Source organism: Dipteris shenzhenensis, chromosome 21, assembly GCF_047967505.1.
Source record: "Dipteris shenzhenensis isolate YYH24624 ecotype China chromosome 21, Dip_SZ_1.0, whole genome shotgun sequence".
Lineage (NCBI taxonomy): Eukaryota > Viridiplantae > Streptophyta > Polypodiopsida > Gleicheniales > Dipteridaceae > Dipteris > Dipteris shenzhenensis.
In genome coordinates this window covers 7,057,117-7,084,574 of record NC_141616.1, presented here as the reverse complement: position 1 = coordinate 7,084,574, position 27,458 = coordinate 7,057,117, and the positions used below count along the sequence as shown (strand labels likewise).

Sequence of the window (27,458 nt, the reverse complement as noted above, 5' to 3'; positions counted from 1 at the left end):
TTTACAAACAATAATGGAAACTCAATTTCCCTCGTATTGTAACAGTTTGTCATATATAATAGATATAATCAAAGGAGATCTACGATCATCCTAACTCTGAAGTTGAACACATATTGATCATCATAGCTATCCTCATTCATCTGCACAAACACAAACAAAAATTTAGTTTCAAGTTCAGTGTTGAGCTTAATGTTATATATGAATTTTAAATAGATCAATAATGGTGCTTATGAGACCTGGTTGAATCCTCTGACAAAAAAGACTCAAAAATGTACTTGGTGTTTACAAGGACTTTCCATCCATAAGAGTAAGCATCATATTGTTGAGGTGTGTATGAACCATCCAGTAGACTGTAAGCTTAAATCTTTTTAGATTAATTTTTAAAAAGTATTGATAGGGCAAAGGATTTATGTCTTACCTCCAAGTGCATCGGTTCAATTGCATCCAAATTAGATGTATTTTGTTCGCAATGATCAAGTGCAAAAGCTAGTCTCTTCAAAGCACTGTAAATTGCATATGTCAATGTCAACAACTTTCCACAAAATAAATCCTCTATTATTTCAAAAAATTAAGATATTTCTTCATGGCAATGCAAGGTCACTTACAGATCAATCTCTCAATGAGTATGTGTAACTGAATTGAAGTAGAAGCATGCTTTTGTTGGTAGATCTATTGTAGCTAAACTCCAATGTTGTCTACATTTGAAAATTTTTATAAAGATTAGAATTTGTGGATTGAAAAGAACAATTTAGCTCCCTATGCAATGTACTTGAATAATCAGTTACACTAAATGGTAAGGGATGACAATAAGGCACACAGATTCGAAATTGCAAAATGTGAACCACTTCGCAAGCTGGTCCACTGCTCCCTGGTGTCCCTTAACTTGAAGGAGATATCTAGGTCCATGATATGTACCAAACCTTGAATCCCTTCATGTAAATTTTTTTGGAGTAAGATGTAAATCAACAGAGTAGTTCAAAATAGTATTCAAAATTATTGATTATCTAAAGAGATATATAAAAATAAAAAAGTACAAGAGTCCTGCAAGGATGATTGTGTCGGTAATTTCAAAATGAATAAGTCCACACCCTCGTCATTTCCCTCCTCAGCATTCACTACAAAATTGTCGCCCTCTATAAGCGAATCACTCAGCAAGTTCTCACAGCCCTCATACATAGTTCTTCAACTAGGTTTTCCTCACTTGATACCTCATCAGTTGTTGGAGAAAGAATGCCCAATGCCCAAGTTTGAAAATAGAACTTGTTCTCACACGATCTCCACCTTTTGTGCATGCATGCATGGCAATAGTAGGACAATTCCCTTTTCTTGAATTGTATTTCACCATGCTTGCAAAATCCTTGAATGCTATGCAATCCTCGAGACCCCTCTACCCTTACACAACCCCATGTCTTGGTTCTATCCATGTCACCCAACTTGATCTCCCAAAACACTCTTTTGGATGGTCCTTCCTTATGCTTGGAACTAGTAGATGCAGTAGTACTCAATGAATTTGTAAAAATTTTCACTACATCATCTGCCTACTTCAATACCACACAATCAATCTTGAGTTGCTCGTGTGTAAGGGCCCGTTTAATCACTGCACCTACACCATCATGTTCTCCTTTGCCATGGCCTGATCTAAAGAAGTTCCAAGTCATCTCAACATTGGTCACTGCAAAGAATCTAGCAACAAAGTAAAAGGGTCTTGCTACCTTAAACTAAGAAGTTGCTCCATTGGACCACACCCATTGCCTTTTTAATTGTACCCCTTGTTCTTCAAGCCACTTGCAGTGAAGCAAAAAGCAATGATGTACAAAAAGAGTGTCGTGTGTTTTATCCAAAAATGTAGAAATGAAACTCCTTGATAATTTGGTCATCCACAAAGTTGCGGGAATAAGTAATATGAACAAGGATTTTACATTGATCTGAATGCCAATGCATGGATTGAATTTCATTTTGGTCTTTGAACAAGTAATTGTCTACAAAATCTATAACAAACACAATGATATCTAAAGGGAAATTCTTTAAACAATCCCTAAACTGATTTGCTTACCATTTGCATATGAATTTATGTTTGATGAAAGTGATTGTGTGTTTCTTTAATATGGATAACATGCCATTGACTAGCATCTCCTTGACTAATAAGACTTTGTGCTTTTTATCCCCCCTTTCTTATTTAGCCCAACATTGACATCCTCAAACACCTGATTCACCATCACGTTTTTTGGCTCATTTGATACTTCATTTGGGTAGATTGAAAGTTTTTGTACACCACACCTTTTACATTTTCCCATGAGGTACTCATAATCATGGAATGTTGAGTCTTTCCCTTAGCACAAACACAAGATTTTCAAAATTGTGTGACCCCACTAAAGGCATGCTCCTTTGCACCACATACTGCAAAGACAAGAGCATGACACTCCATGTAAACCAAATGTAGCCATGCGAGCACGGTTAAGAGCTTCCTTCAATTATATAATTTGTATGTTATATATGCAGCAATTTCTATCTTTGAGGTTGCATACAAAATAAGGTTTCAGCTTCTCAAAGGATCTCAACCCTATACAAATACTTGAATATGCAACTTTGAAAACCTTGAAGAAGTCTGTCTGCATGGATAAGAAAAGAGCTATGTGCATATGTTATGTGGCACACTACAGCTACATGGTAGACAATTTCAATACATAGAGATGGGGCACAACATGTATGCACTATACAACATTATATGTGATGTACAAGGCTATACACCCCACAAAATTTACTACGTAGCACACACTTTGAGTGCACACATAGATGTGGAGATATGCATACTTTATGGCTCACTGTTTGTGCTAGTCAAACCTATATAGTAGACAATTTCAATATACATAGACGTGGCACACCATGTATGCTATATAGGACACTATTTGTGCTATTTATCCTACAAGTCCTATCTCACAATTCTTGAGCTTTCATTGTTCCCACTATCAATTGCTTAGTCATGCTAATAGAACAACCTTTCCTAGTTGTGACTTTGAATGATGTAGAGATAATTAACTTGGAGAGGGTAGGACTTGGGCAAAAAGCTTTTGATATGATGATTATTTTCAAGGACTTCAAAAGCAAGTCCCTAGCATCCAACTTCAAGTCTGAAGTAGCATTAACTAGCATATGGTAGTCTCTTCAACACATGAAAAGAAACCCACTATATAGCCTTCCATGAAATTATAGATATCTCCCATACACTTAGGATATAGTAATATTCTTTGTAATCCTCTCTTCATCTTGATCTTGTTCGCTGGCTGTCGAAGTGTATTAGGAAAAATCTATAATTTCATTAAAGGCTGGCACATAACACAAGTTTCCATGAAACCATAGATATCTCCCATACACTTAGGAGATAGTAATCATAGATAGTAATCATTACGAAAAAATTGTACTCAAAAAGGGCCCTGTAAGGGAGCCCTTGGGCTACTCACAGGGAAGAATAAGGTGAATAAAACCCAATAGAATATTGGCTGGTTGAGGGCAATAGAATATTGGAAGTGGCCTGACTTTTCTATCTCTTTATTCAATGGCCCAAACAATGATATGGAATACCCACTTGCTACCTCAACTCTCCCATCACGTTTTTTAATTGTAACCAAAATGAGAGACCTAGTTTCTCAACCAAACTTGTACCATTTGACTTGAAACCAAATCCTCCCATCCAACTACCACACTCCTTCCATTCTCTCTCATTCCTCTTGCTTCCCCCTCATTCCTGAGCACCATTTCAATTTTTCCTTTGCTCCAGCCCTCTTTTCAAATTTCCTGCTGGCTCCTGAGTGGGAAGCCTCTTTCTCTATTCTCCCTCTCATGGGATGGAGTCTCACGCCAAAATCTCATCACTTCTCTTCTCTACTTGCATTTCCCTCCCATTTTACTCTCATTCTTTCAAAACTTTCAGTTGAAATAACATGTGAGTTTTTTTTGCAAGTGCCAAAAGAGACATTCAATTTCAAAGTGGTCTTTTAACCAAACAGATATCCCAAGTGTGATCAAAGGTCATAACAATGGTGAGCTACTTGAAGTTGAATTCAAGCTATGGATCCTATCATGTAGAATGACATCTAGCTGCTGACCTCAAGACTAATAAATGTATGTTTAATGTGGCACATGGAGCAAATACAAGCCATCCTTGTCCACTGTGCATGCAAACGAGAGTACCTGCAAAGGGTGGTAAAAAGAATCAAAAGCAATGGGCCTCTGAACTTGCAGAGATAGATCAAACTAAGGCACCAGATACGGATGCTCCAAGAAAAGATCCATCATGGAGCCCAATTCTTGAAGTTTCTTAGCAAGTACACATTTGTGCGTTTCATGCTATTGTGATAATAATTGAAAAGTTGGTGCATCTATACATCATTGATGCATATAACTTAAAGCCCCAACAAGAGAGTGAGATGATGATTGCAAGAATTGAAAAGGTTCTTTCAGATATGCGACTACACTCTGGGCAAGTAAAGATTACAAAACATAAGAAAAGATCTGGAAAAATAGGCAATGTTCCTTGTAAGCCAAGCTTTGGTGGTGTCAAGGCTTTAAATTTCCTTTCTGCAAAGAAGAAGAATGACAAGCTCAAACATGCTAATGAGTTTGATGTATAAAGAAAGTTACACAATGCATGTTGTGAACAGGGGGGAAGGGACAAAAAAGACTAGAAAAGGTGCGAGTGTGGTTAGCTCTTGATAACTTGGTACCTTTACTACAAAAGAAAAGATTCGAAGATGATGATGCACAATATTTCATCAATGCTATGAATGACTTTAGCCAGAATATGGAGATAGCTTGGGGAAATAATCATTACACACAGTACATGGTAATCTCTAACTTGGACATTGAGATGTGCATATTGAATGGTCCTATATTTATTAATTTGTTTTTCTATTTGGCAACACATTTTATATGCTCATGCACCATACATGGCATGGAATTATGGAAGCATCGGAGTGTGGTCCACTTAGGGCATGGAAAGATTGCATTGGCAAGCACATTGTGCATATAATAGAGTGACCCAACATAGGGGTGGTAGAACTAAGTCAAGCCCAATGGTTCAATTGGTCCAATGGTGGTACATGCATATCGAAATAAGAGCAACTGCAACACTAGCATTCAAAGAGTCCTTAGTGTCCCATGCAGTGCAAGATGCTAATGCAAAACGTCGAAGAGGAATATAGAACTTATCAAATGCAAGATAGAATCATGCAAGGTGGCATGCAACCCGTTATAGACAAGGGCGCATATGGGTGGAGATAGATGAAAATGATGGTGTAGGCTCTTCCAATGTGGATGCCCATGCATAAGTTTCAAAATTTATTTGTAATTTGTTATCTGATTTGCGGTAAAGCCAACATATAATGGCCATGAGTTGCAGTGAAAATGAGAAATTTTGTGTTATTGGATGTTAATAATTATAAGTATTTAGCTCAAGGTTGCACTAATTTTACTTTTTTTAGAGTTTTTATTGAAACAAGCATTTTTAAAAATTAGGGTTTTGGACCCTATATAAAATAATGGGCCCTCATTTTCATTTCGTTGTTTAAAGAGCTCTCCACTCCCACACCACCTCCCACTTGCCCCTGACATTTCCACCCTATCTCTCACACCCTCACCCTTTCTCTCGCACACTCTCTCCATCCCCCATGGCGAGGCCCAAGATCAAGGCGCCACGAAGACTAGCATAGCCAGACCCACCTCTAGAGTCAGAGATAGAGAGTGATAGCCTCCCCCCCTCTCCCCCCGATGATCCCCATCGAAGGGAGAAACTACCAATCCGGAAGCTGTCTCAGGGAGCAAGAGGGATAGAGGAAGGCACAAGAAGATCCTTATGTCGAGACCGATGACTCAGAGAGCACAAAGGAGGAGCACAAGGAAGAGGAACAATGAAGGACAGAGCAGAGGACCAAGACAAGAATAGATAATCAGGGTCCACGCCAATGGGGGAGAGGTGCCCGAGCTCCAGGTACAAGGCAAAGAGTCCCTCAACATCCAAGAAGAGGCCCTCCACATCAAGGGCAAAGAGGCCCTCCTACAGATTCAAGCCGAGGACGGTGGCACTTTGAGAGATCCAAAAGTTTCAAAAGTCCATCGATCTACCCATCCCCATGGCGAGCTTCGCAAGGGTGGTACGCGAGGTTATGCAGGACCTCAACCTTAGCGCAGCATCCCAGTTTTATAGGTGCGGAGTTGTGGAGGCTCCTTGGCGTATTTCTAGAGATGCCTTGCTTGCCATGCAGCATGCAGCTAAGGCCTACCTAGTAGACCTCATGGATGACACCCAGCTGGCTACCATCGACAGGAAAAGGGTCACGGTGACTGCCTCAGACATGCAGTTTATTGTCTGTCTTAGGAAGCCCAAGGGCACTTAGGGATATTGTATGCTCTACCTTGGGTGATATTAGAGTTCATATACTCTGCCTACGGGCATCTATCTTGTATCAGCGTCTTTTCAATATAATAAAATGTCTTTTTTTTAATTGTCTTTGTATGTGCAATCTCAAATTTATTTTCAGTGTATTTGCAATCTATTAATTTACTTACATGCAATCTCAATTTACTTTACGAAAGACTTTCTGATGATGTATACAATAGCAGCCTAAAGGTAAGTGCCAGTAGCAATGCTAGCAGTGCCAGCTATAGGTAAGGCGGCCGGAAGGAGGCCTCAGAATGCTTTTTCTTGGTGGTTGCCGGGACGTTAATGAAATAATAAACATCAAATCTCAATAGAACATGTAAAAGGAGATAATACTCAATCTTACTTAACATGGAAAAGGAAACAGTGTTCTGTAGCAGGAAGAGAAAATAATTTGAAAATGGTATTCTTTATTGACATAGAGTAGTATTACAAAGAGCACCCACTTGAACGCACAAGCTACTCTTGTCTACACTTCTTCCTGTTTGGTTCAAATCCCTTTTTTGATTGCTGAAGCAGAGAGGGTTGCACAATTTCATTCTCTATAGCCTGGGGATCCGTAATGCCAGCTAGCCTTGCAATAGCTATGATACTATGGAGAGGGATCGTGTGTCCGAGAACAAAAATAAAGCAACACTATGCCTAACCAAAACAACACAATCTGTAGTAGGACGGATGGGCCTCATCTTCACCATCTGACTAAGGACCCTGAACTTCATGATATTCATCTTTCCATCCGGCGACAATTGTCGATGGAACACCAAAATGTGTTGAGCCATTCTATTGATGTAGTGGCCGATCGAAGCCATCCCCCCACTAGAAGACCCTCTAGTTCCACCCTTGCATCCCATATATTCATCAACCCATAAGATATCCTGCAACCAACATATCACATCAAAACCCAAAGATTATATAAATTAATAAAACATCATTTTTCAAGAATTAATAAGAATAAGGGTTTTCACAAATGAAAAATAATATCTTTAAAAAAAAATATTTGGGAGGCCACTGAGACCCTAGCAACCACGTGCATCAATTTTATGCCAAATAAACCCTTGCAAGCCCAAAATCTAAACTCATGCGACCAAAACCCAGTTGGTGGCCTCCCAAATATGATTTCTTTAAGATATTATTTTTCATATGTGACAAAACCATTACCCTAATTTTTCATCTGTGACAAAACCATAACCGTAATTTTTTATTTCCTAAAACTAATTGTATTCCATGTGGCCTGAATAAAAACCCTAAACCTGTTATTTTCCCTATGTTTCAAAACCATAACCCTAATTTTTTCCACAAATGGAGTGGCAAGGCCAAGTGGTAGTGGCATGATGTCCTGGGTTTTAAAATCATAAAATTTGGTTGGGTTTTGTACCCTTAACCCTATTTTTTATTCCCTAAATCAAATTTGGGAGGCCACTCAAACCCTAGCAGCCATGTGCATCATTTTCAAGAAGCAAAAAAAACCCCTAAAAACCCTAAATCCGACATCATGCGACTAGAGCCCAATTTCTGTAGAAACTGGGCTGCAAAAATTGGGCTCTGGTCGCATGATGTCGAATTTAGGGTTTTTCAGGGGTTTTTTTGCTTGAAAATGATGCACATGGTTGCTAGGGTCTCAATGGTCCTCCAAATTTGATTTTTTGTATATTATTTTTTTAAATTACAAAACCACAACCCTAATTGTTTCTAGAAATGGAGTGGCAAGGGCAAGTGGTAGGGGCAAGTGGCAGTGGCAGGATGTCCTGGATTTAAAATCATAAAATTTGGTTGGGTTTTGTACTCTAAACCCTAAACCCTATTTTTTAATCCCTACCAGTTGAAGACAAAGCAATGATTTTTGTTGCTAAAATGGAACCTAGAATTATACTGATGATTTTGGATCACATGATGAAGCTGGCAAAGCTACATACCTTTTCTGCCTCATCGCGGAGTGCGTCAGCTACACTGTCCAACTGGACTCCCTTTTGTGGTTGGTCTTGAACTTCATGTTGGTTGAGGTGCCAGCTTCTTCATCTCTCTCCTTGAACAATTCCCTCTGCAAATTCATGAACTGCTCATCGGACATGTCATACTCAGCATCCTCGATTGCCTTTTGTGTTAGTTGGATTGTCTCCAAATCAGTGAGGCTCGAGTCATCAAAGCATGCAATCTCATCGATTGTTGGATTGACTAGAGCATCAAAGTCAATGACATCATCAAAGGTGTCAATAATAAGTAGAGGATGGATATACATAAGTTGGATATGAAGATAAGATGACCTCGCTTTCAACTTGCTCCTCAACTAGGCTAATAGTATGCTCCTCAAGCGCTCCTGATCTAGGTTTAGGTCATCTCCTCCACCACTTGTTGATGGACCTGCTCCACCACTTGTGGATGCAGGACCCTCGGGCTGCTCGCCAACATCCTCATCAAACTTGCTAGTTGCAAGGAGAACGGTAAGGGTTGCATCTCTCTCGATCAAATGAATTAGGGAAGATGAATCATCCCCGCTCGGAATAGCATACTCACGGAGAGAGATAGGGACATTATCCATGGCCCTACCTAGTGTCTTCTTTAAGTTAGCACTCTGGTCAAAAGAGCTCAAAATATCCAATGAAACCCATTGGTGAGGGGAGTTAGCAACAATCACAACAAATTGCCCATGGATAAGTCTATCAAAAAACTAAAGAGAGGGATTATCAACAAGAAGGAGAGCTCTCAAGTGTGACTCAAGATGGAATGCCTTGCTAAAGATAGGATAAACCTAATCTGCAGAGGCATGGGAATCAATGGATGAAATCCACTAGTCCAAAGCCTCTCTAGGGGAAGCCATGAGTGTAGGTGGATGCTTGGGAAGATGAAAGAGGAGGCTATGGAATGCAAGGTTACTCAAGAGAGGGAAACTAAAAATGTGAAAATGACCTTAGAAGTGTACTTTATAAAATGGGCATTGCCCTTTAAAATGCTCTTAATTACAATATTTTTATATTTATTGTTTTTAATTTGGAAAGTGTTTCTCTCTCTCTCTCTCTCTCTCTCTCTCTCTCTCTCTCTCTCTCTCTCTCTCTCTCTTTCTCTCTCTCTCTCTCTCATTGACCCGCAAGGTCTTCCAAGGATGTTAATATATCTTTCTTTCTTTCTTTGCTCTCTCTCTCTCTCTCTCTCTTGCTCTCTCTCATTGAACAAGGGAGGAAGGTGATAAAAGTCTATGACTTTTAAAAGCATAGCATGCATCCACTTAAGGTGATAAGGGTGATGAGGGAGAGGTCAAAACTCTGTGTAAAGCTGCATCTCTTATATAGGCTCTTTCAAAACCAAACCAAAGCTCTAAAAGCATCATGGATGTTTTTATCAAATCTATACTTATTTATTAATATAAAATCTTGGCGAAAGTTTATTGAGCTAGTTTTTTTAGTTTCACAATATTTATATAACATATTACAATTTTAAATATTTTCTTCTGAATTTGAAAGAAAAAGTTGTAAGTTCCAATGAAACTTCATATTTTTTCTCATAAAAGTTTCAAATCTTGGTGAATTTTTGAAGTCTTTATTTTTATTAGGGCATATAAACTTTCTACAACACCAATATAAAATTTTTGCTTCTTAACGAAGCTAATAGGAAAAAAACATCCATGAAAAGCATCCTCTTATTATACAAGCTCTTTCAATAACATGAATTATGATTGCATGCAAATGACTTGAGGAAAAACTGAGGAAATATTGGCAACCCGAGATACAAAAACCAATGAATCTCCCACATAGACTGTCGCTCAACTTCAGTGGGAGATGTCAGGATTGAGACCTTGATGTTCAAGCATGCCAAGTAAATAAAAGAGTAGATGCAGGCCCAACGAGCACATGTCCCATTCAAGGTACCATCATTGTGGCATTTTGATGTTAAGTTGCCTCACACCACCCAGGAGTACATCCTATAGAGGATACCAATAGCATAGCACATCCTAGAGATACCACAATTCTAGTTGGGGCCCTACCCTAGAGGGGATCCTACTTTAGCCCAAGCAAAGCTCAATGAATTCATGCGTGTGGAAACATACAACACATGATAGGAACTCTCCCAACACATGAAGTTTCTTTCTTGCATTTCCTAGATTCATCTCACTAGTATTTTATTGGTCATGTCTCATGATGATTCAACCTTCGTGGTTTTATGGGTTTTTTTTGTCTTCCTTGGATGTCAACTACTCTCTCTCTCTCTCTCTCTCTCTCTCTCTCGCTCTCTCTCTCTCTCCCCCATGCTCCAATCCTCCTCAGGATCTCCATAGTCCATCCTATCATATCCACATTGTAGAAGTTGACTCATCCCCCCTCCCCCTGACATTTTGTGAATATGAAATTCTTTAGACCTCGAAGGGGAGACTTGGCCAAATCTCTTAGTGTGAGCTACTATGGAAAAAAGTGACTAGAAGGCCACAAATTGAGACAATTAGGAAAGAGAAAAGTGGGCCCAAGTTAGATGCTCTTATACAATGGCGTTTCTACCCAAACGTGTACCTAATATTCCAACAGAAAGAGAGAGCGGAGAGCTCTTCCTTTGTGCCCTTATAACTCATCGACAAGGCACGAAGAAAACATCTTAGAGCAGGTCCCCACTCACCTCTTAGCATGGTCACTCAATATCCTCGAGCATTGGCACGGCCTTTTTGGTCTGTCTCCACTAGGGTGTTTGATTGCCACCATGACAGTTAGGACGTCTCATGGGAAACCTTCCAGGCGATAAAAAATAAGAAGACATTCTCGATCACCCCCACAGCACTATTCAGTGATGTGGACTAGCATGGAGGTGGGGAATATTCCTACTAACCACCCCCTGCCCAGAAGGAGGTCGGAAGAAGATGTTTACAGGTCTCTGATAGGAAACGCCCGACTGCAGACTGTTACTTTGTGTATCCAACAGGGTGCGACAATGCTAGAATTTGGTGTGGTGGTAGCAAGGGCGGGTAGAGGGAATGCCCCAAATGCAAGCATTTCGTGGCATTCTCGCTCACTTCACCATGAGCAAAAAGGGCCTTTAAGAGGATGCTCCTACAATGAGCGAAAATGCTAAGAGTTGGCATTTTTTCGCCACACCAAACCAATTCCCACAGTCCGCCCCCACTTTCATAGGGCCTCATCCTGGCATTCAACTGCCCCGCTAGAGATATTATTACAGAGCTGCAGAGAGGTCCCACATTTTGCAAGGAGGGTAGCGAGGGGTGAGTGGTGACGCTCGCTCCAGAATGCTTCTCAAAGAGCGAGCCTAGTGTGGAGTGGGAACGAACTCTAGTCCCATGTTCTGGCATGCAAGACTGATGCTAAGCTCGTGCCGATGTGAAGGAGAGCCGAGTGAAAGACCCCTTGAACTTGGGTCCAATGATGAGAAAAGCTACCCATTATCAAGTGTGCCCATGATTGACTGTTGTCCACCAATGGGCATCGACCCATTGACGTAGCCATAGCCGTGGCCTTAGCCATAGCCACAGTCCTTACCGCAACCTTTATTATCTACATTCGCACAGCCTCGTTCCCTTTTTGCTTTGTTGCTTAGCTCTGCTTGATCCATCCTTCCCTTCTGGGTTCCTCCTGTAGCCGTGGTTTCTTCTTCCTTTTTGGGTTCCTTTCGTCATCCTTGGAGTGATTGCTCTCCTCTGTTCCACTGCTTGTACCGCTTAATCCTGCCCTGCTTTGCTTCTCTTGCGTGCTTTCATTATAGTGGCGATATCATTGCCGCAGGTGAGGCCACGTTGCTGCACGCTTGCGTCTTTTGTGGATTCTTATAAGAAGCACAGTCTGTTCGTTTTTTAAAATCGCCCCAGAAATTTAAAGTGTTCCATACTAGACTATCTATGGCCGATCATCCTTACCGCCATGGTAGCCCCGAGAGCAGTCATCAGTCCGATGATGAATCCGGTGGACACTATGGAGGCGGCCACGATTCTGTCAGAGAACAAGATAGACTCTTGCCCATTGCCAACGTGAGCAGAATAATGAAGAGGGCGCTACCTGCAAATGCAAAAATCTCCAAGGACGCGAAGGAAACTTTGCAGGAGTGCGTCTCTGAATTTATTAGCTTCATAACGGGCGAGGCTTCCGACAAATGTCAGAGAGAGAAGCGGAAGACTGTAAATGGGGATGATCTATTGTGGGCAATGGGCACCCTTGGCTTCGAGGATTACATTGAACCCCTCAAAGTATATTTACATAAGTATAGGGAACTGGAGGGGGAGAAGGCCACTATGGCAAAGCAAGGAGAACCAACCACGGGTAAGGAAGGAGGTTCTACTAGTGCAGCACCTGCAAATTTAGGGGTGAATGGTGTCATAAATAGTGGTGGAATGCCAGGACATATGCAGGTGTTGCAACAACCGGGAAGCTACATGTATGCCCAGTACCAGTTTGCACCACCCCCATATCAGATGCATTTGCAGAGTGGTGGAAGTAGCCACAGTGGCAGTGGGCAATTACGGGGAGGATGAGTACAATCCAGTGTTTGGGAACATTGTGAGAGAGCTTTCGTCTCTCAATTCTGGAGGGTCTCAGTGGATTCTGTGGTTTGCCGGGAGTTTCTGAAATATCAATCTCGGGTTGCCTTCTCAATCTCGGAAGGCTTTTGAAGTGTTGATCAGTCAGTACAGGGTGCATGTATTATAGTATTAAAATATAGCTTGTGATGCCTTCTGTCCATTCGAAGATTATTTCCTCATCTCATCTTCCCAAATTGAGCTTGCTGGGTTCTCTAGACGGTAATTTTCCTCAGCATCGCTCGGATGAATGCAATTTTATTTCAAAAAGTCACAAACTCCCGTCTTGCCTTATTTGATGCCAATGATTTCGTTGTGATTGCTTTCTGTGGGAGTTGGAAACATCTTTCTTTGTGCTGCCTTGGCTCTACTAATATTTTTGCAAAAAGGTGTCCTCCCAATCAGTATGGACACTCACCCCATCCTCCCACCTCTCTCTCTCTCTCTCTCTCTCTCTCTCTCTTCCCCCCCCCCACCCACATCGACTATCTACTCCATAAAAGTTAGAAAAGGCAGCACTGTCGAGCGCATCATGTGTTCCCTTGTTTGTAGAAGTAAAGAACTTTTGTGAATATGTCATTACAATTTCATCTTGCCCTAAACAGTAGCTCGATATCTGCAGTCTGCTGAGTATTGGGGTTGCTGGAATCAATCTGGTGGTTGTCAAGAAGTGAAATATGCGCACTGCAAAAATATGGTTGGCTGTTGAGAAGTGAAACCTGCACACTGCAGAGGATAAGCATTGTTTTTCAAAGCTGAAGCAGTCGATAAGCATTCTTTTTCAAAGCTCATTTATGTCAATATGTGTGTCCTTATCTGGTGGGTTGTCAAGAAGTGAATCATGCTCACTGTAGAGGAGAAGCTTTTTTGCAAAGATAATGTATTCAATGCATGGTTCTATATTTATCTTTTCCTTGTTATGGGTGCTATTTCACATGACATCCACTGTAAGGAACAGCAGGCTGGGAACTTTTTAGCATGACTGCTCTATATTTATGTCAATGCACAGTTCTCTATTTATCTTTTCCTTATTATGGATGTTGTTTCAAGTGGTATCCATATCAAGGTACAGCAGCGTGCACCTGATGTACCTTAACGGATTGTTTGATAGGCATCGTGTCACGTTTGAGTGATGATGATCGAGTATAAGAAGATTTCTGATGCTCACTCTGAACACTAGGCTGTTTAGTTTAACGTCTTTCTTTTTGAAATCATGAACACATTTTTCAAACAGTAGGGATTGAGAATGCCTAATGTTTTTGCATGGCTACTATCTTATTTTGTGGTTTATTCTCTCATGCCTTTTCATAGAATGGCTTGGAGCTGGGGCAGAAACTTCAAGAGGTCAATAACATGTTTTGTTTTTCCTTGGTTTTTTCAGTCCTTTTTCGGGGTTTGCCTGCTGAAGAAGCTCCTAATTGTGGCTGTAGCGCATTCTTTTAGGTGTTTTCCTATCATCTTATGACTGATTAAGTGTTGTTGTCAGATGCAACATCTTGTCACTCTATCCTCAAAATATTAGCTTGGCCTGGTCTTGATTGTTATGGGTGATTCTGTCTCTTTTTCAACTTCGAGTGGACAAGATTAGACCAATCCCCTACTATAGTGAGGGCATATCCAACTGTTTTTCAAGTTGGTTTTTTTTTCAATGTCTTCTTCAGCTGTGTGAATAATGCAGGCTTGAGTGGACAACCTTGGCTAGATGTGTCATCTAATGAGATCCACACATTTTGTCAAATATTTTTTGTGGTGATGGGCATAACAAAATGAGTCTAGGACACAAATGGAAAAGCTCCCATAGAAAAAAGCCTATTAAAAAAGTATCGATCTCGTCTTTGAAGCAACCTTAGTGAAAAACTAGATAGGGCAATACTCTTGACCTTTTAAATATAGAGTCTCTTCAAAAATTCTTTCAAAAACTTTTAGTACACATTGACCATACCATGGAACGTTCTCGCTTCCATTACTCTTTGAGGTATGGGCCATGTCACTCTAGCCTTGACCTTTGATGGGTTAATGGAAAAGCTCCCATAGAAGAAAGCCTATTAAAAAAGTATCGATCTCATCTTTGAAGCAACCTTAGTGAAAAACTAGATAGGGCAATACTCTTGACCTTTTAAATATAGAGTCTCTTCAAAAATTCTTTCAAAAACTTCTAGTACACATTGACCATACCATGGAATGTTCTCGCTTCCATTACTCTTTGAGGTATGGGCCATGTCACTCTAGCCTTGACCTTTGATGGGTTCATTCCACATTGGTTTTTTTGACTTTTTTAGCAAGCTTCTTTTTCCCTCCCCTCAGAAATGAGGATTTATATTAATAATTCACAAGTTCATAACTTTTTACATCAAAAGATTCTCTGCCCTGGAACAATGGGAAGACATAACAAGAGATTGCTTGCATACTAAACCTAATCCTCCTCTTTGGGTGTAACCATATCTAGTTGGAAGACAACAAACACCAACAATGTACAGGGAGGAGAAGGAGTCAGGAATTTGGGGGATGTTGCCATAGGTTTCAATCTGCAAATATTGAGGCACACACAGAGAGTTGGGAACAAGATGATCTTGCTAAGTCTGTGCTTCCACCTCGACTTTGTATGAGGCACTACTTGGGTTTGTGGGAAGCACCAATCTCTTGTACCAAATTTGGGGGATGCTCCCATCATGTGTAATGGGGGAAGTAAAAAGTAGGCTTTCCATATGATCTCTAGCAAATGTGCCATCTTCGTGGCCATCATTTAGCTAGCTTCTTGTTGGACATCTTTGCAGTGCACTAGAGAGCCATCACGGTGCTAGTTAGTACTTTTATGCATACTTTTCTTAATAGCACTATTTTGGTAGTAAAATTGCAAGATACATAATACTATCCTCATAACCTTTCTCTGTTTGTGTGTGTGTGTGCATGCGCGCGCGTGCAGGCGGGCTCTCCATATTTCAAACTTTTATTTATACTTTTTAACAACACTACTTTTGTGGTAAAAATACAAGATACATAATAATGCCCTCATAATTTTGGCAAAAATACATATGTCCAATAAAGAATTTTCCTTTAAAATTTGCATTGAGTGGATAACTGGCTTGCAATTCACAGTGTTCATATCCCTAGCTCATTGCATAGTGGGAAAGGTTTGATACACTAGAATATATTATTAGTCCTCCATGATATAGTGGCTTACTTGGTTGGTTTGATATACAGGACTTTCATATCACAAGAGGGATCGGGTGCTGGAATGGCATAGTTAGGATCCTCCCACTCATTCAGTGGCTCTTCAATAATAACCTGGTAGGGGTTGCAGTCCCTAGATGGGTGGTGGCAGTGGTAGGTTTTGAGCCCTAGGTGGCCCTTGGTTGGCCGAGAGGGCTCCATGTATAGCTAGCTAACCCTAGTTATATTGGTTTGGCTATGCAATCAAAGCCAAGGGTTGCCTTTATTGATACATGGGGGGGGCATAGACTTGCAGTACCAACATTGTGAATTTTTGTGATTCCCCATCTTGCATAGTGAGTACAACATAGCGTTGGCCTATCCCAAAGGCTGGGTCACTCATCAGTAGGGTGGTTACATTGTCTCATCTTAGAAACAAGTGAGGATTGCTAAGGCCTTATCATCCCGACCCACCCTTGAGTTGTTGGGCCACTCGGTTCAACAGGTCCATAGCTATTTCCTCTATGTTCACGTTTTTAGCTAGCGGAGTTCCCTCTTTGCCTCACCTGTGCTAATTGTCTTGCCTGTATGAGACACCTCCGATGGAGTTGTAGGCAACTTTTTGGATTGCGCCTTATCCTTCATATTATCATCCAAGAGTATAAATGTTTTGCTACACAACCCAAAAGATGTGGGGTTCAGTGTAAATAGATGATCAATGTGCAACTTTACATCCATTTTGTTGCACAGCCCAAATGATGTGGGGTTCAAGGTAAGCAGAGGATCATGCAACTTTGAGTCCCTTAACCCAATATTAAGGAAGTGAGGCAATATCCCCTCGTCGCTCATCCTCGCATGAGGCTCACAACATGACTTCAAATATTTAATCCTTGCAATATATTCCCATAATAATTCATGTTCCTTCTTCTTAACCTCATATAAATGGTTAATTGGGCTCCATCTAGGACCAATGGGGGAAAGCCCCACTATAACATCTTTCCTTAGCATCTCTGAGTTGATTTTCTCCTTTGTGCTTAGAGCCCTATACTATTAGCATGCCTTACCATCTAGGCTCAACCCAAATGCATTACTTTGTCCAAGTCGCCTATGTCCCTGAAGGTCTTGCAAATCTACTCAAATGGTTCAATATTGGACAGTTGGTCTCCCTCTCGAGTGAAAGCAAGGTAATATGGAATATTTTTTCCACTATATAGCATGAAAATATAGCAAAATACTTAGTTCTTAGATGGAGAAAAAACAAAAATGGTTGTTATATTTTCAATAAAATATAGAGAGTTCGTTGCATAATTATGTGCACCACTACCAAGTAACTGAAAAACTGACGAGATGTTTCAGGTAGTTCTTAGATTGCAACTTCAAAATTATGTTCCGTCCTCGGTGTAGGTGATTGTGTTGTCAACCATTTGTTCCCCTATCCTCCAAGTTGAAGATGCTTCGGTTTGCTATATTCACCGTCTATGCTATTGTCTAGCTATATTCACCATCTATGCTATCATCTAGCTCAACTTCAATTTTCCCACAGTACTGGTCTACTGAGGATTCAAACAAGTACAATGCGACGAACTTTTTTTGAAAGCGGGAGTGGTGAAGCTAAGAATCAGTGCTTAAATTTGCTGCGCACTTTCAAGCTTCACAAAAGTTTTTGTAAAGTTCCCCAAAAAAATTCATGCTTCAAAACACCCACTTTTCCACTCCCCTCCCCTACTGCGCTTTTACAAAACATGCATTAACTATGGCTACTCATTTTATCTCTAGGCATCAGTATAGAGGTCCTAGATTTTTATGTATATACTTGAAGCTCTTAGGATAGGCTTAGGTTCCCTCTCTGTGCCACTCTGCTCTCTCCCTCTCTCTCTCTCTATATGCCAATGAAGCTCTATTCGTGAGGTCCCTTTAATTCTAATGACATTTTTTATTTTCGGGGATGTAGTACCATGAACTGGGAATCTCAATCTGTGCAGCGCAAATTTAAGCACTGCTGAGAAGATACTTTCAAAAGCTGCCCTTCTTTTCTTCAAAACGACTCATGAATTCAAAGTTGCGCAATATATATTGACTTTTAGTCTTTCGGTCTTTGCAGAGATCATGGCAGCTAATGCAGCTCGCAAGGCATCCAAGAAGATATCACAAGTGCAAGTCCTAGTACAAAAGAAATTTTTTCGGTATGCATAGGATCTTAATGAGGAGTATGGGTTCAGTATGGTTGGAAGTTTTTGGGCAAAAGAAAATAAATTTGTATCATGTATGTGGTTAGGAGCTAATGCTTAGAAAGAGTTTGAGGAATGACCGTGGTATCATACTTACTGGTTAAAAGACTACATAACATGTGCTGTGCAACACAATGTATGGTACGTAACACATATCATGATCTTTTTATATGCTACACGGCTCACAATTTTTGCGATGAGGCACCTAAGTATCATTGCAAAGGTTTCCAGTTAAAATACATATGTTTGGAGGTTTTGGAATGTTTTGATATTTTGTATATATTCATAGGTTTCAGTTTTAGAAATAGAGAAGATGATTGAGGAGGCACATGCCCACAGGGATTTTTGTTTACAGTTGAAGTCCAGGGCTAAGTTCACCCCCCCATTGTTATTCATCCACATCCACCAGTTGTTGATGGTGTGGGTGGTTTGCTTTTGAAGGCCGGTCACTATAGCCATTGCTCAGCCTGTGGCTTCCCTTTTGGTACTCAGTCATTTGAGGTGTTTGGATTACAAAGCGGTCACATGTACCACTTTCTGTGGTTTGCTCATGTAGCAATAGAGATTGGTAAGCTTGTACATAGTGCATGTAGGGAGCCCATTTTCTGAGAGATCCAAATCAATTCTTGGCATTCCAACTTCCTGTATATTTGGTATGTTTTAAATTATATGTGGTTTTTTCATCATGGCAAGTTGGCTGTTAAATTATTGAAGTTTTGTTATGTTCATGTGCAAATGGTTGACTTGATCCTGAGTTTACTTCTCCTGATGATGAGCACGTGACTCCTATTACAAGTGTGTATTTTTTTAATATCCTCAATTGTTCTTAGTGTCCATTTTTCTATGATAGCACTTTCACTTTTGTAATTCCGGTGAAGGAGGATCTGTGGGTGGAGATGTAAGAACACTTAAGATAGGGAGGACTAGTGATCTGGACTCCACTTTTGTATGTAGCAGTCATGACCACTCTGTGTTTGTAGAGTCGAGCCACAGTCTGGGAGACATCACATCGTATATGGTTGAAGGTATGAATCTTTAACATTCATAATTTCATTCATGTTCATCCTACTAGAGGATCTAATATTAGTTGAATATGATCTCTAAATGGACTTGTAGGCTCAGAGAAATTAAAAAGAAGAAAGCACGCATTGCAATATCCTGAAGCTGGAGCGACTAGAAGAATGAAGGAGAAGGAATCATTACAGGTTGATGGAGGTGATGAGATGGATGGCTCAAGAGGGCAGGCGCAAGATGTGAAGGAGCCTAGGGAGACTCCTATTGGATCAGTGGATGATTACATTCCCTCGTGTGTGGTTGAAGGTATGAATCTTTCACATTCGTAATTTCATACAATGTTCATTCTACTTCGAGGATCATGGTATCAGTTGCATATGATCTCCAAATGGACTTGCAGGCTTGGACAAATCAAAAAGAAGAAAGCAAGCATTGCGATACCCTAAAGCCACAGGGGAGACTGGAAGGGTAGTGTTATGAGAATTGGAATTATCCCATTAATTTAATCCTTCAGTATTTAGTTTAGTGAGATCCAGCATTTTTGTCGCACAGTTGATGCTTGTGTGCTCGATGTTCCGTAGTGATGTATGTGTGCTCCTACATGGCTGGATATACAGCTGCGACTGTATGAGTGTGTAGCATTGTGTGCACCACTTATGCGATGACGGTATGTGTAGCATGTGTGCACCATCCATACGATTTTATTCATGTGTAGCATCAGATGCACCATGAGATGGTATGTGTCACATGTGTGCACCATTCATCTGTGATTTATTGATTTCGCATTGCTATAATACTGAAAGGTTGATTGATTGTGGTGATTAATTCCAAGGTTATCTTATGCTTGAAATATTTCATTACTATTGATCGTGTGAATCCAGGGGAAGAGTAACTGATCGGGCGATGGCATCTGGCAAGCATGATCCGCCATATTTTGGGCACGTAGGTGCAACTCCAGTGATGCGGGGATGAATAAGGCTTATGCCTAATTTTTTATATTGAATATTAGTGGCTTGGCTAAGTGTATAAACTAAAGTTAGAAAAAGCTTTATTTTTTAAAAAAGCCAGCTATTCTAGAAGGTGGATGGGCTTTTTGTAGAAGGGTGCATGGAGGAAAGCACAGAGGCCTTTGTATGATTTTTGCTCGGAAGCTTTTTGGGAAATATACATAAATACATAGGAGGTGGAAGCAGAGCACCACTCCTATGGGGGGAGATTGTACCTAGCATGCTTGTTCTGTCTCTTCCGTTTGTGAGGTTTGAGAGTTTGTGCATATTTTCGAAGAGTGTTGCTGGGTTTTTCAAGGATTTGTAGGTTCCGCAAGCGTTTCCCGTCGCACTGGTATTAGAGCCAAGGTTTTGTCGTCCATAGCACGGGAAGCACATGCACCCCATGTCCTCAAACAAGAAATTGCAACATGCATCAAATTGCGGACACCGCGTACAAGAGCGCAATGAAGTTCGAAGCAGCAGAAGTGAACAGCATAGAACGGCTCATAGGTAGGAAAACGTGTGGCAAAAAAAAAAATCAAGGATTTGCAGGTTCCGCGAGCGTTTCCCGTCGCAGTGGTATTAGAGCCAAGGTTTCATCATCCATAGCACTGGAAGCACACGCACCCCGCATCCTCAAACAAGAAATCGTAGCATGCATCAAATTGTGGACACTGCATACAAGAGCACAACAAAGTTTGAAGCAGCGAAAGTAAACAGCGCAAAACAGCTCGTAGGCAGGAAAATGTGTGGCAAAAAAAATATCACAGCAAAAGAAATCGGTCATATGTAGACAGGATGAAGCTTGTGAATGCACACCCGTGCCTTAGCTCCTCCAAGTGTATGACAAAGGCACCGACCAAGGCATAGTCCTTGGCATACCTGGCACTGAAGGCATCGTTGGCACCGGTGGCTGCACGCGAGGAAGCCCTGGGAGATTGCTCTTAAAACTTCCCGGGAGGTCCCCCATCCCAGTACTGTTCTAGCTCAAGTCCGCTTAACTATTGGTGACTATCCACTAGATCAAGTCACTTTGTTGTTCTATTCTTTGAAGTTCCTAGTCATAAAGATATCCTTCAAGGCAAAAGTGCAAACAAGGGAGCAACCCAACGGATTTTGGAAGAGGAGAATCTCAAAAGCAAGTGTTCACACGAGCAAGAGGCAGTCTACAAGTGCTATCGGACATGAGCTTTGCTTTGTACCTTGCTACGTGGATTCACTTGTTGGAATCATGTGAGTTCGAGAGCCCACAGAGATACTATTCGACAAATAGCCGCTTTCAAAGCTTGGAAACTGAATTGAGATAAGTCTTTTGTTTGTGTGTATTTCCTTTCATAGTGATTTCTTCTTTGCACCGTGCACATACTTAACTATGTCTGGAAGGCGAATTCCATCAGAGATAGGTTATCCTGAAGATCTACATCATGATGAGGATGTGGAAAATGATCACCATTGGTCAAGAAGAAGTTCAACACCGATGACACTTACTGAGGAAGAATGGCGAGAACGCTAGCAGCATGAGAAGCAACAACGTCAAGAAATTGAAGATGCTCTACGCCAAGTGATGACAACTTGGAAGCCACCTATATCGATTGAGGACGAGGAACCCATGCATGCATCAGATGTTCCTCATGCATGCATCAGATTCACTGGATGCATGGAAACATCATGCATGGGACCTTAAGCAGGAACTTGAGTACATGCACAAGATGTGTAACACACATAAAGCCAACGAAGAACGCGCAAATCGAGTGTTAAAAGAGATGATTGAAGTCACAAAGAAGCGTATGAAGGACAGAGATGATGAAAAAAGTGAAAGCAGCAAATCATTAGACACCAATGATAGTGAGCATGGAAGAAGCAAGACGAGACATCAAAGGAAGAAGAAGCAACATGTGAAGACTTTACTACGACGACATCATGACACTACTCCTTCACATGAGTCCAGCAATGAAGACAACGTGGGAAAGGCCATCTTGAAAGCACTCAAGCTTTGTGATAAGAAGAAGTCTGGTAAGATTAATCGCAAAACTTTTTCTTTTCCAAAATATGATGGTAAAAGAGATGGACAAGCTTTACTTGCATGGATTAGTTCTTTCAATCAGGGAGAACAGTACGAAGAGATTGAGAAGGTAAAACTTGCTGCAAGTCACATGACAAGCAATGCACAATTATGGTGGAGTGTGGTTGCCGAAAGCACTCATGTTCCAAAGACATGGGAAGCATTCAAAGATAAAATCAAGAAGCGCGTCCTACCTACACAATTTGAAGAGGCAATGGCAAAGATTGAGGCAGTTGGATAATGAGAGTGTGGACGCATACACCGATCCTCTCTACTTCAATTGCAAACCATTGAGAAAGTGTCCCGAAAGGAGCAATGTCGTACCTTTGTTGAGGGTTTATGTCCTACTATTCATGCTGATGTACGTATGCTTCGACCATCTACAGCTTCTGATGCTATGGATTTGGCATTAGAGTCAGAAAGAAAGCAGGGAAGAAGCTTTGCTACCCTCGAGCAAAGAAGCATACTTCATACTTCAAGCAGGAGGGTGTAAGAGGTAAAGTTGGTAGATATGATGGTAAGTCTAATTGGAAACCTACTAAGTCACGTATTAATCGAAGAACCAAAGAACTTGTCACATGTTACGAATGCAAAGAGAAGGGACACTACTCTTATGAATGTCCAAAGAATCCACTTGCTACACACAAGACAAGTACCTAAGCAAAGAATGCTACCAACAACAACGGAGGCAATGGAGGGAGAACCAATGGACGTACCAATGGTAATAGTCAGTGCAACAATTCCACACGGATCAACTACATTGATGATGGATCCCATGATAAATCTTTCAAGCAAGAGGGCGAGGATGAGGACAACGACACTGAAGATGCCGACTACACCCCTTCAAGTAAGTGTTATTCAGGTAAAAGTGCATCTTATTTTTGTACTTCTTTGTTACATATGACTGCACTATTGCACGAAAAAGAGCATAGTGTCTTATTTGATGATGGAAGCATCCATGATTTCATTTCGCAATGTTTAGTTGAAAAGCTCTTGAAAAGTTAGGGCTCGCAACCATCAAAACAAAATATAAAGTCAAATCACCTTTTCAAGGATCGAATTATAATTGTTTGCAAATGGTTAAGGATCTTAAGGTGACTTTAGGGCCATTAGTTGAGAGCCATGATTTCTTAGTCGCTCCTTTGTGTGAGCAAGATCTCATTCTAGGGATGCCTTGGTGCGTCGATCATAATGCCAAACCTGATTATCTTGAACGCACCATTACTGTGACTCAAGGCACTGAGACTATGACTCTAGAATATGACAAGAATCTTCCCTCTTGGCCTATATTGTCACATACCCAAGCTAAAAGAGCTTTGCGCAAATGTGAGAAGACATATCTGGTTATGGTCAATAAGATTGAGGCTAGAGTCCTGAGACTAAGAAAACTAAGCAAGATCCTTTGGATCCTTTTCTAGCTACCTATGACGATTGCTTTATGGAAGACTTACCCCCTGCCCTACCTCAATCTAGGATCATAAGATTGACCTTATTCTAGGTAGCGCACCACCATGTAAATCACCATATAGACACAATCCTACTGAGCAGCAAGAGATTCAATTCCAAATAGAAGATCTTTTGGCTAGAGGCCTAATTCGACCTAGTAGCTCACCATTTGGGGCACCCGTTCTCCTTGTTAAGAAGAAAAATGGAACTTTCCGAATGTGCATCGATTATCGTGCCTTAAATAAAATCACTGTGAAAAATCGATACCCCATTGTGATGATCTACTTGACAAGTTGAAAGGATCCACAATCTTTAGCAAGATCGATCTTAAGTCAGGATATCATCAAGTGAGAGTGATCGAGCCTGATATTTTCAAGACTGCTTTTAGAACCCAAACTGGTCACTATGAATTTCTTGTTATGCCTTTTGGATTGACCAATGCACCTACCACATTTAGTCGAATGATGAATCGTATCTTCCTACCCTATCAAGACTTTGTGGTAGTTTTCTTTGATGATATCATGATTCATAGCAAGAGTCGAGAGGAACATGAGAAACACTTGGATCTTGTTTTCTCTCTCTTACGTGAGAACCAATTGTATGCCAATCCGGAGAAAAGTTCTTTTTTCCAGCCTGAAATTGAATATCTTAGACACATTGTTTCAATTGAAGGCATTCAAGTAGATCCCAAGAAGGTAGAAGTGATAGTAAACTGGCCACAGCCTAAAGATATCCATGAGTTACGATCTTTTCTAGGTCTGTGTAGTTTCTATTGCAAATTTGTTAGAAATTTTGCACACAAGGCACATCCATTGACCGAACTACTGCGTAAGAATCGTGCTTTCTCTTGGGGTGAGCAGCACACTTTACCCTTTCAATAACTTAAGGATGCAATGATGCACACACCAATTTTGACCATGCCAGACTTTACGAGACCCTTCTTTGTCATGGTTACTGATGCTAGTGGACAGGTTTTTGGGGATGTGCTCATGCAAGATAACCATCCAATTGCATTCGAGTCACGTAAATTAAAACCAGCAGAGCTAAACTATTCCACGTATGATAAAGAATTAGCAGCTGTGGTGCATGCCCTTAAACTCTGGAAACACTATCTTATGGGTTCCGAGTTACTCATTAAGACTGATCACCAGAGTCTTAGACATCTCCTTACCAGCCGGTGATCATTAATCAGATCATTAAATGGGCTGCCTTTATTGACAGCTTTAAACCGACGATCCAATATCAACCAGGCAAAGACAATGTAGTTGCTGATGCACTGAGCCGTCAACCTAGCATAAATAATATCTTAGTCATCGAGGGAGACCCTTTCGAGCCTATGAAAGTGGACTATCCTACTGATCGAGACTTTTCAGAAATTTGGCATAAGATTAAGCAAGCTAATAGCACCCCTATGGCCTCGTATTCCATTCATAATGACTATCTATTCTACGAAAAGCCCTTGTGTGTCACTACACCATTTCGACGATTGGTACTAGAAGAGGTACATCAGCCACCCTACATGGGACATAGAGGCATCGCTGCTACGTATCAGACTGTAATTCAAGATTTTTTATGGCCTAAGCTTAAAGTTGATGTTGCAACTTTTGTTGCGTGCTCCTACATGGCTAGATAGATTAGGGACATTGATAGATTTACCTACTCGATAGTGTCCCCTATAGCCCCTTCCGAGGGGTCATCACATGGGCGTACCCATCGTAGGTCCAAAAAGAGTAGTAAGGATTGAGGTTGCTATGGTGGCACAAGGGATGTAAATGAGTCTGCACACTCCAATCCCTCCAAGTTTGCCCTACATCATGAGACGCAGTACTGGTCTCAAGATCCTTGCCCTCGCCACAACACCCAGAGACCACTCGCTCCCTTACTCCGTGCTCCTTAAGCGCTAGTTCCACCCCTCACTCTAGCTCTAATACTCCATCTACCATGAGTCATTTGGACTTTTTTTTGCTCAAGGATCTATGCTACAGAGTGAATACTGTTGGGGAGGTTATACACATAGTAGGGACAAGCTACAATGACATCTCCACTAACATCATCAACACCTAGCAGTGGGTATAGAACTTTGTATCAATGTATGATCATACACACACCCCACACACACAAGCATTTTTTTTTAGAGCTCTGGAGATACGGGATAGAATTAGCCATGTTAATCTAAAAAGCATATGCCTGCATGTATTCCAGGAGCATTCCCGGCATTCGGGCATTCCAAGAACCACTTGAGATCAATCCATCCATGGCAAAGGATACTTCTTTTAATTAGTCATTTTGTTAAGACATATATCAGTCACATATAAACACATGGACTTATCTTTTTTCCCCACTACGATCATCAGAAGGGGACTTTACTTGGTCGAATATGCTCCATCCAAACATATTGCTTTGAAAATTAGTTGCACACTAGGGGAAAGCAAAATCCTATGGTGTACACTCCTTTGTGGAGGCAAACCAAAAGGCAACTCAAATGGAAAAACTCTTGAAAATTCAACTCCTATAAAAGTTGAGCCTTATCTAAGTTCACAAGAGTTATCTTAAATTTAGCAGAGTTCAGCCCATTGACTGTGGATAAATATAATATTTCACATGCATTAAACATTCCATGCAAATTTGCTCTAGCCTTGGGCAAACTGCCTTGTATTGAATCCTTAATCCAGTTAGTATATTCAGAATCCACTAAACTAGTTCTAGAATTGAGCAAGGTTTAGATACCGTTTCTTGTTTCCCAAACAATTTCAAATTTCCACAATTATATTTAACTAAGTTACCACATTCGGTTGCTTCATTCACACACAAAAACATGAAGTTTTTTGTTTATGTAAGTATTTGGATGGACTTGTAGAATAAGTTTGAGTATTTACACCTTGATGGGTCAATCATTACAAGATTGCATGTAGCCAAAGTGGTTGACATCAAGAGACAAATTACAGTGACAAATGAGAAGGTGCTATGATGATGTGATCATTACAAGATCATATGCAACCAAAATTAATAACATCAAGAGGCAACTTATAGTTACATAAGAGATGACCGATTTACTCCACTACCAAAAGGGCCTACCCCATAAGCATGCACAGTACTCTACCTCATGGCACATCAAGGTAGCTCATCCCATTGTTTGCTCCATAGTTGCATTGGAGGATCCAAGAGCCTAGACAAACCCTACCCCGCCAAGAACGATCCCTTCAACATCTAGGACCACCAATCATGCCCTACAACTTATACATCACCCAAATGGCTGGCATTACAAGAAGTGTTGGATGTGGTTGTTGGACTTTGTAGAGTGTCTTGGTAGAGGAGTAAGGAAATATAGGACACATATAAAAGTTGGACTAAATGTCCTAGTCTTAGATGTTTCTAATTTTTCTGCACATGTTTGTTTTGTACATTTTACATAATGTTCACATAGAGAAATATCTTTGTATAATTACAAGGTGTGTGCTACAAGGTGTGTGCACATGGAACACTCACTATACAATTATGGGAAGTGAGGAAATGGAAATGGGACTACATTATGGTTGGCCTTGACTGCATTTTCTTATGCATCATAAGGCCATTTGTGGGGCCAATTTTTTTTTGGGGGGCTGCATATTAGTAGCAAACTTTGGCACATACTTGG

At 40.7% G+C, this 27,458-nt stretch overlaps 1 pseudogene; it reads left to right on the top strand.

Moving 5' to 3' along the window:
- Positions 1 to 11,919: 11,919 nt before the first annotated feature.
- On the top strand, positions 11,920 to 13,100 carry LOC147888431 (nuclear transcription factor Y subunit B-3 pseudogene; annotated as a pseudogene).
- The last annotated feature ends 14,358 nt before the right edge of the window (positions 13,101 to 27,458 follow it).